Below are 8435 nucleotides of genomic sequence, written 5' to 3' on the forward strand. Positions count from 1 at the left end.
ACCTTTCTAAAGTAACTGCAAGGAAATAATAGAGTCTCCCTTTCAACCCAGGCAACCTAACTCCCAAGCCCACACTCTAAACCGTAAAATCATACAGCCCACCCCAGGAATGTGGGTATATTCACTTCATACCCACACACCAGTTTTCCATATATGGTGAAGTCTGAAACTCCAGGTGACTTTACCAGACCAAGTCTTCTTTGCCCAAATGACAGTAGTTTGTGCTCAGAGTACACAAGCTAACTTTATTAATACTAGCCTGACCACAGCATAATCCACCAAATAAATCTTGAGGCACAAATATTCTTAACTTTGCTTATTTGTCGAGGAAATCTAGTTTATTTATAAATGAAAATGTATATTCCATGACTCAGGAAAGCTCAGTTTTGAAGCTCCATTTATTTGGCGTTTTGGTTTGGTCTTGCACCTTAATATCTAAATCCCACCCCTCAAGAAAGAGAAGGAGGAGGAGGGGGGGGAGGAGGGGGAGGAGGACAAGGAAGAGGGTGAATACACAGGCATGAATTCTCCACCTCCTATCTAGCATAGCACCAGTAAGCATATTAGTTTCTTATGTGTGGACTTCAGAATGATTGAATATAATGACCAAAGATTATCATCATTACACATCTTTGAACTATGGACCTTGTTTCATTGAAGAAAGAAAAAAGTCTTATGGGCAAACTTCAATTGGTAAGGTAGGAAACTGGTAGGAAAACCTGAGCTTGAGACGACTTCCAACATCATCTCAGCCAAGGATTCCACACTCCAGAGCAGGTTATGAGAACGGTGGAGCAAAGCAGGCAGAGTGCCACAGGGGGAGGGCTGGAGACTGAGGCAGCCTGCGGGGTCCAGCCGCGCCACAAGGGGGCACTGGTACTTAACACCCGCCGGGATTGCCATGCTCCTGCCAGATTTTCAACAGATAGCCATGTTCTACAAGAAATGTGTAGTAAATTTCTACTTACAAAGTTCTACTTATAAAAATTACTAAAGGCCAAACAGAACATGTTAGCAGGCCACATTCAGCCTAAAATTTCTTGAACTGGTAGAAAAAAAAAGTAAATTCCGGAGATGTTAACTGACTCACCAAGGGGGAGAGCCCAGTTCCCTGCTTTCTCTGTATCATACTCGCTTTTCCAGACTCGCCTTATAAGATGCAATATTGTGACTTATTAGAGCATGTCATAAAAGTGAAATATTTGAATCATTGGTTGTCTTACTTAAAACTGCCTGCTAGTTGTTAGTTTTTGTCTTGTTTAGTTTTGTTGTTGTTGTCGTTGTTGTTTTGAGACAGAGTCTCGCTTTGTTGCCCAGGCTATAGTGAGTGCCATGGCGTTAGCCTAGCTCACAGCAACCTCAAACTCCTGGGCTCAAATGATCCTCCTGCCTCACCCTCCCGAGTAGCTGGGACTACAGGCGTGCACCACCATGCCCAGCTAATTTTTTCTATATATTTTTAGTTGGTCAATTAATTTCTTTCTATTTTTAGTAGAGATGGGGTCTCACTCTTGCTCAGGCTGGTCTCAAACTCCTGAGCTCCGATGATCCGCCCACCTCAGCCTCCCAGAATGCTAGGATTACAGGCGTGAGCGACCATGCCCAGCCTGGTTTTATTTGTTAAACTCAATTTCCATGAAAGGATATAAAAGGGTCTCTGCTACCTTTATTTTAGTTGTATTCCAGTTATTATCATATATTATTCATTTTGGCCAGCATGCATGCTCCTTTTATAGCTATATTGACATGAAGGTCCTACTCCATTTGTTTATCTTCGATCACCTGGTCTTTGTTTTAACTTTCACACTACAGATGAAAGCTGCGGCACAGGCTGGGAGTGCCCTGGGCAGAGGCCGCATCCAAACAGTTAAAGAGGTCAGGCAGTGGAAGACCTTGCTACTGCACAGCAGCCAACCGCCTTTAATCCTAAAATGAAAGCAGTCCAAATTCACATTTCCTTCCATATGCCATCAAAACCGTATTCCCCTCTGAACATAAAGGCCGACATAACTACTTACTGATTTTGTCAAATTTATCAAAGGCAGCTCATATCAAGAAGTGAAATTCACAGGGCAACCCCGGCTGGCGCCAGCCCTAGACAGGTTTAGATTGCCCCTCCCAGCGGCTCTGCTTGCTCCAAACTCCAGTGCCCATAGGGAGGGCACAAGCATTCCAGTTTTCTTCCACACTGCGGATTTCTATCTCCACCTCAGGGTTTTAGTTATCTTTCTGGCTCCTGAAGGCATTTGAGTTTGTGACCGGTGCTCTAGACTTCCAGCAAATCTCATCTTTGACACAGTTTCTTATGATAAGGAATTAACTCCGCATCTTACACAGGAGTTCAGTCAGTACTGTTTTAACTACTTCAGAGTAATTCCCATAGGCTGGTCACCCAGATGCCTGCAGTACTGGGTCCAACTCCTCTTCCGCTCCCAAGGCATCATTCACACAGTCTTCAAGCCAACCTCCCATCAGTTTATTTCCATTACCTACAGGATAAAGTTTGAACTAGCCACACTGGCATTTGTACTCACTGGATCCTTCATATTTGAGCCTCATGTCTATGTTCAAACCTATCCTCTACTTTGCCAGCACAAACTCTCCACTCTTGCACATATACCTGATCCATGCCCCTTCACATGCTCATGAAAACTGTTTTGTTCCCTTCCCTTTCTGCCTTTCCAATGTCCCTCACTGAAACTCAGTTCAAACCCCACCTTTCCATTACACTTTCCTCAGTCAGCCTAATTTCAAGTGGTCTTGCTTCCTTTTAAATGTAAATACGTGATAAATATTTGTTGAAGGACTGAATGAATGAATTCCAGCATGACCACATTCTTACTATTGGATTATGGCCAAGTTACTTAACCTTTTCAAGATATAGTTTATTTGTAAAAAATGTAATTTGGGCAAGGACTGAATGAGATGTTATGTATGAAGTTATATAGTAGAGATGATAAATAGATTCAAAAGATATTAGCTAGTACAGAGACTCAAGAAATACTGGCCTGATTTACTACCGTTCTACTCCTACCTCTTATATTTTTAGTTAACTTTTCAGTTATGCACATTGTCTCTTCTGAGCTACATCATTGAAGCAAGGGCCCATTTCGTAAAATTTTTGGTACTGCTCACTGCAGCTAGCATAGAACTTCGCTAATAAATATATATTTGTTGATTACTAGGAAAGCTTACCTATGAAAAATATGCCTGAAGACTGGCTGCTAACACTGGAATTTCCTCTTTATAGACATTTTGTTCAAAGTTAAGCATTGCCCCAGTTAAAATCCAAACCTGCATGAAAGAGAGTAACATACTACATTTCACTGGTTATTAACATCTGTGCTCATTAGACTTTTTTTTTTTACAAGAAGCAGAAACTACGAGCATGTTGTGCTATTATATGGGGTATGGTGATTGGTTTAATTTAACATGTTAGTGTAATTTAGCTTATTTAATGTCTTTCTAACATGATTTCCAACACAATTGCACTGTAGAAATATTAGTAAGTGGGAAAGAGAAATACAAATTATGCTGTGTCAAAGAAGGAGAAGGACGGAAGCCGAGGGCCCTGCACCACCAGGATTGCAGCATGAGGCAGTCGGCATTAGGTGACCCCTGGTACGGTTTGCCCAGCTCTGAGAGTTTCCCTAGGGTTCGGGGCATTCAGTGCTAAAATCAGAAAAATCCTAGGCAAACCAGGATAAGTTGGTCACCCTATTAGGCAGCAGAAAAATCCCACTGAAAGACACTCTTTTTCTAATTTCAAAGTTCTAGTTTCAAAAGTGTGCTTAGAGTCAGTACTGCCCATAGAGCAGTACAGACCTGTCCCTGCCTGGTCATCGCAAAATGCTAACGAGGCCAAGGCTAAAGGTGTGGTTTGATTTCCCGGGAAACTTTGCTCTCTTCCACAATCCAAATCTGTGTACCTCTCTTAAGCCAGCCATTCTCCAATGTCACTGACTAATCACAAGAAGGAGCGAGAGCGCAGTTACCGTGGAACAAATCCTTTACTGCTGCTGTGACATTGGTGGAGGGTGACTGACGTTTTCCCTGAGCATGAGCATTTGTCACATAAAGAAACTCATTTTCTGAACTTCCTGTTTTTTAAGTAAAATGTGTATCTAGATAATAATAATAACACATAGCAAAACTGCCAACCTCCATAGCCCATACATAGCACATTCTCCCAGGTAATTTCATTCTAGTCCTGTGAGACGGGCCGGGCAGGTGTCAGGCAGAGCATGCTGGGGTCGCTGTGCTGCCAGCCAGCAAGCAGCAGAGCTGGGGCTCAGCTCTCACCACCTGCTGTTTGTCCGTGTTTGTCGCTGCTGTTCCGGCACAGGTCACAGCCTTCTGTAACCCGCAAAACACACAACCTAAACGCTGAGACTCCTTGACTCTGCAACATCACTTCCATAAAAACTCCAGGGCCCTCCAGGTCCCAAGGTCCGAGAGGGCGGCCTTCCATGTCCCGTGCCCCTTGCGACAGGCGGGCGGCCGCGAAGCCCTGGCGTGTCGGCGGCCGGGCTCCCCACGCGGCGGCCGGGCTCCCCACGCGGCGGGCGCGCTCCCCACGCGGCGGCCGGGCTCCCCACGCGGCGGCCGGGCTCCTCACGCGGCGGCCGGGCTCCCCACGCGGCGGCCGGGCTCCTCACGCGGCGGCCGGGCTCCCCACGCGGCGGGCGCGCTCCCCACGCGGCGGCCGGGCTCCCCACGCGGCGGCCGGGCTCCTCCCGCGGCGGCCGGGCTCCCCACGCGGCGGCCGGGCTCCCCACGCGGCGGCCGGGCTCCCCACGCGGCGGCCGGGCTCCCCACGCGGCGGCCGGGCTCCCCACGCGGCGGCCGGGCTCCCCACGCGGCCGCTCTGCCCCGCGCTGTTTCCTTTTGTTTCAGTGTCTGCTTTTCCGTAGAGTTTTCTGCATAAATTTCCAGATCTCGTGGCGTTCGTATTAGTGAACTAAAAGCTGAATTTCCAAACATGTTTATTTCTTCTTCAGAGCAAATACGGGTGGGACGAAAACCACCCTGTGTCGTACAGGCAGGTTATTCGTTAACCGGCTTTAAATAAAAAGCCTCGGCGAGGTTAGGAGGCGTGTGAAGAAAGTTTCCTGCGTGTGAGATTGCAAGGCTGAAACGCGGAGATTTTTTAATTCCTTGGGAGATTCGGAAATGACCCTCTGAGCTCGTTTCTCGGACGTGGCACTCGAGCGCACGAGGCGAAGAAGAGGCCGCCTTCCGGCGACGCGGCGCTCCGGCGAGAGGCCCGGCGGCCGGTGTGGAGGCCGGTGTGGAGGCCGGTGTGGAGGCCCGTGTGGAGGCCGCACGCAGCGCCACCGACAGCCCCGGCGGGGAGCTGCTCAGGTGGGTACCGCCTGGCCTGGCCGTCCCGTCTGTCCCCGGGCCACCTTGGCTACCCAGCCCGTGACCCTCAGAGAGCTCCTGTTCATTTCCTGAGGGAGCAATCTGCCAAGGGAGAAGCATCCTAGCCAGTGGATTGGAAGTGGGTAAATAACAGGAAATAGGGTCTTCTGAGCCAATAAAACTATTATCGCTGCTAAGGGAAAATAATTTTAGTGCCTTGTTAGTGTTTTTTTAGTACTGGATAAGTGGCCATTGTGTAGTTCCTCAACTCTTGACTTACTCTCAGGTTCATAGAGAGTGAATGAAGCCAAAGAGTTGAACCAAAAATATACTTTGGTATCAAAATTACCTGGGTTGTTATTAAAATAGTAATTATTAAAATATTAAGATAATTGCCTTCTTTTTGCCTTTCTAAATTAAATATTAAAATAGTACTAGCTGTGCTCTGGTTCAGGTATTTACTGCCGAGTGATTTACAGCAGCTTTGGCCAGATTCAGAACATACATTTTTCTTTAAACATTACTATCCACATCAGCATCACTCTGATAATTACATGTTTTTAATGAAACTTTATTTATTAGCTCTTTATTCATTCTGTCTCTTAATAATTTTCTAGCAACTTATAAAATGTAGAAATTAAATATATGTGGAAATGAAAACAAAAAGTTTTTCATTCAATTTGTATGTAAACTATAACATTCATGTAAACTTTTCAGATGAAGGCAAAAGAATAACCTGCACATGCTAACCTTACTTTTTGATAGCACCATATTCGGAAAGCCAAGGGTTAAGCATGATCATTTACTTTAAAAATCATTTTATATCATTTACCCAAAAAAGTGCTTTAGATTATAGCTTTCAAAAATTACACAGAAAACAAAGAAATTCTGTTTTACTTAACGGCATCCACATATTAGAATGTCAGGTTATGAAAACAAATCAAATAATTTTGAAAAGAAATTTTAGAGACCAAGAGACTGAATTTATGCAAATTTTTGCTTAATACATCTGTTTTCAAGTTAGCTTAATTTTTTCTATCTATCATTAAAATGAATCTATTTTACTTGCCTTAGTGGTTGTTTGAGCAATTCCATGATTCAAAATGTAAACTCTTGCATTCATTTTATATTTTGTTGAACTTCAAGTGTCTCTTGAGTTGCTTTGTCTGCTGAATTTATCTCTTCGGTATACTGTCATGCAAACTCCTCTTTGAACCTCAAGCTCTAACCAAGAAAAGTAAAATTAAATTAAAATGTATTGGCTGTGCTCACGCCTATAATCCTAGCACTCTGGGAAGCTGAGGCTAGTGGATCATTTGAGCTCAGGAGTTCGAGACCAGCCTGAAAAAAATAGAAAGAAATTAGCTGGACAACTAGAAATATATACAAAAATTTAGCCTGGCATAGTGGCACATGCCTGTAGTTCCAGCTACTCAGGAGGGTGAGGCAGGAGGATCACTTGAGCCCAGGAGTTTGAGGTTGCTGTTAGTTAGGTTGATGCCGCGGCACTCTAGTATGGGCAACAGAGTGAAACTCTGTCTCAAAAAAAATTTTTTTAATGTATCAGCAAACAAATATATAAAGTATAATATGAATAAATATAATTTTTATAATTATAGATAAATAAAATTAAAACCTGCATCAACCTAAGTTTAAGCCACTTTCAAAAAGAGCCCAGACCTGTGTATCCTGTGTATTTGAATATTCAACATCATAGCTCTGTATTAGCATCTATAAGTGTTTTTTTTAAAGTGTATTGGAACCATACTAAAAAACACCTGGCATATCTCCAAATGCTCACAGTTTGAGCACTGAAAGATTTATTTAATGTATTATGTATAAAATCATTGAAAATAATTTGTAGAAGTATTCAGGCATATGCTGGTTACGTTTTTGAGGTCCAAAATAAGACCAGGTAAACACTTCCCTTTACCTTCTAAATAACTATTAAGAATTTGTGTGTTTGCTTTCTCCCATTATCCTTTCCATGAACTAGAGCTAATAAAATATACTCACAGATCAACAAACTACTTCAAATAGTCACAGAGATAAGTTACGTAGTGTTTGTATCCGGTCACTCAATTCCAGGGAGGTTGACTGAGTGACTATTATATGCCAGGCTATGGGGAAGGCACAGGGGACACTACCACGAGCGAGACGGATTTAGACCTGCTGTCACGGCGGTTATTAGTCTAATGTTGAAGACGGGCCAAAAAATGGACAGATGTATACACATATACATAAATACACGATTCAAAACCCAGTATACGTTAGCGGAAACAACACAGATAGGGCCTGGCCCGCAACACAAGTTGAAGGAAACAAACCAGAGTCGGGAAACCTGATGTAGACGGGGCGGCAAGTGAAGGACCCTGAAGGAAGGGCCATTTAGGCTGACCGACAGGGTGAAAAGGGCCAACCACGCAAAGACGGGCGGAGCGGGCGAGCGCAGGTGGAAGGAACTAGACCCCGAGCAGCCCGGGCGGCCGCGACACCGAGCGGCAGCAGGGCCCGAGCCACCACCGGGGCCGGGCCACCACCGGGGCCGGGGCCACCACCGGGGCGGGGCCACCACCGGGGCCGGGCCACCACCGGGCGCGGGGCCACCACCGGGGCGGGGCCACCACCGGGGCCGGGCCACCACCGGGCGCGGGGCCACCACCGGGGCCGGGCCACCACCGGGGCGGGGCCACCACCGGGCGCGGGGCCACCACGGGGCGGGGCCACCACCGGGCGCGGGGCCACCACCGGGGCGGGGCCACCACCGGGCCCGGGGCCACCACCGGGGCCGGGGCCACCACCGGGGCGGGGCCACCACCGGGGCGGGGCCACCACCGGGCGCGGGGCCACCACCGGGGCCGGGCCACCACCGGGGCGGGGCCACCACCGGGCCCGGGGCCACCACGGGGCGGGGCCACCACCGGGCCCGGGGCCACCACCAGGCGCGGGGCCACCACCGGGCCCGGGGCCACCACGGGGCGGGGCCACCACCTGGCCCGGGGCCACAACCGGGGCGGGCGAGCCGGCGCTCAGGCCGAGGCCCCGCTGCCCCTGCCAGGGCGCTGGTGCGG

General features: G+C 47.2%; 1 long non-coding RNA gene across 2 annotated transcripts in view; it reads right to left on the minus strand.

Moving 5' to 3' along the window:
• The window catches only part of LOC142873760 (uncharacterized), a 54620-nt gene that overhangs the window by 9061 nt on the left and 37124 nt on the right, over positions 1-8435 (minus strand). Inside the window, exon 3 of one of the 2 annotated variants that reach the window (XR_012921732.1) lies at positions 6118-6588. The exons of the other annotated variant lie outside the window; for it this stretch is intronic. This is a non-coding gene — a long non-coding RNA (uncharacterized LOC142873760). Of the gene's footprint in view, positions 1-6117; positions 6589-8435 lie in introns of those variants that run through there. 2 annotated transcript variants of the gene reach the window in all.

This window comes from Microcebus murinus, chromosome 11 (genome assembly GCF_040939455.1).
Source record: "Microcebus murinus isolate Inina chromosome 11, M.murinus_Inina_mat1.0, whole genome shotgun sequence".
Lineage (NCBI taxonomy): Eukaryota > Metazoa > Chordata > Mammalia > Primates > Cheirogaleidae > Microcebus > Microcebus murinus.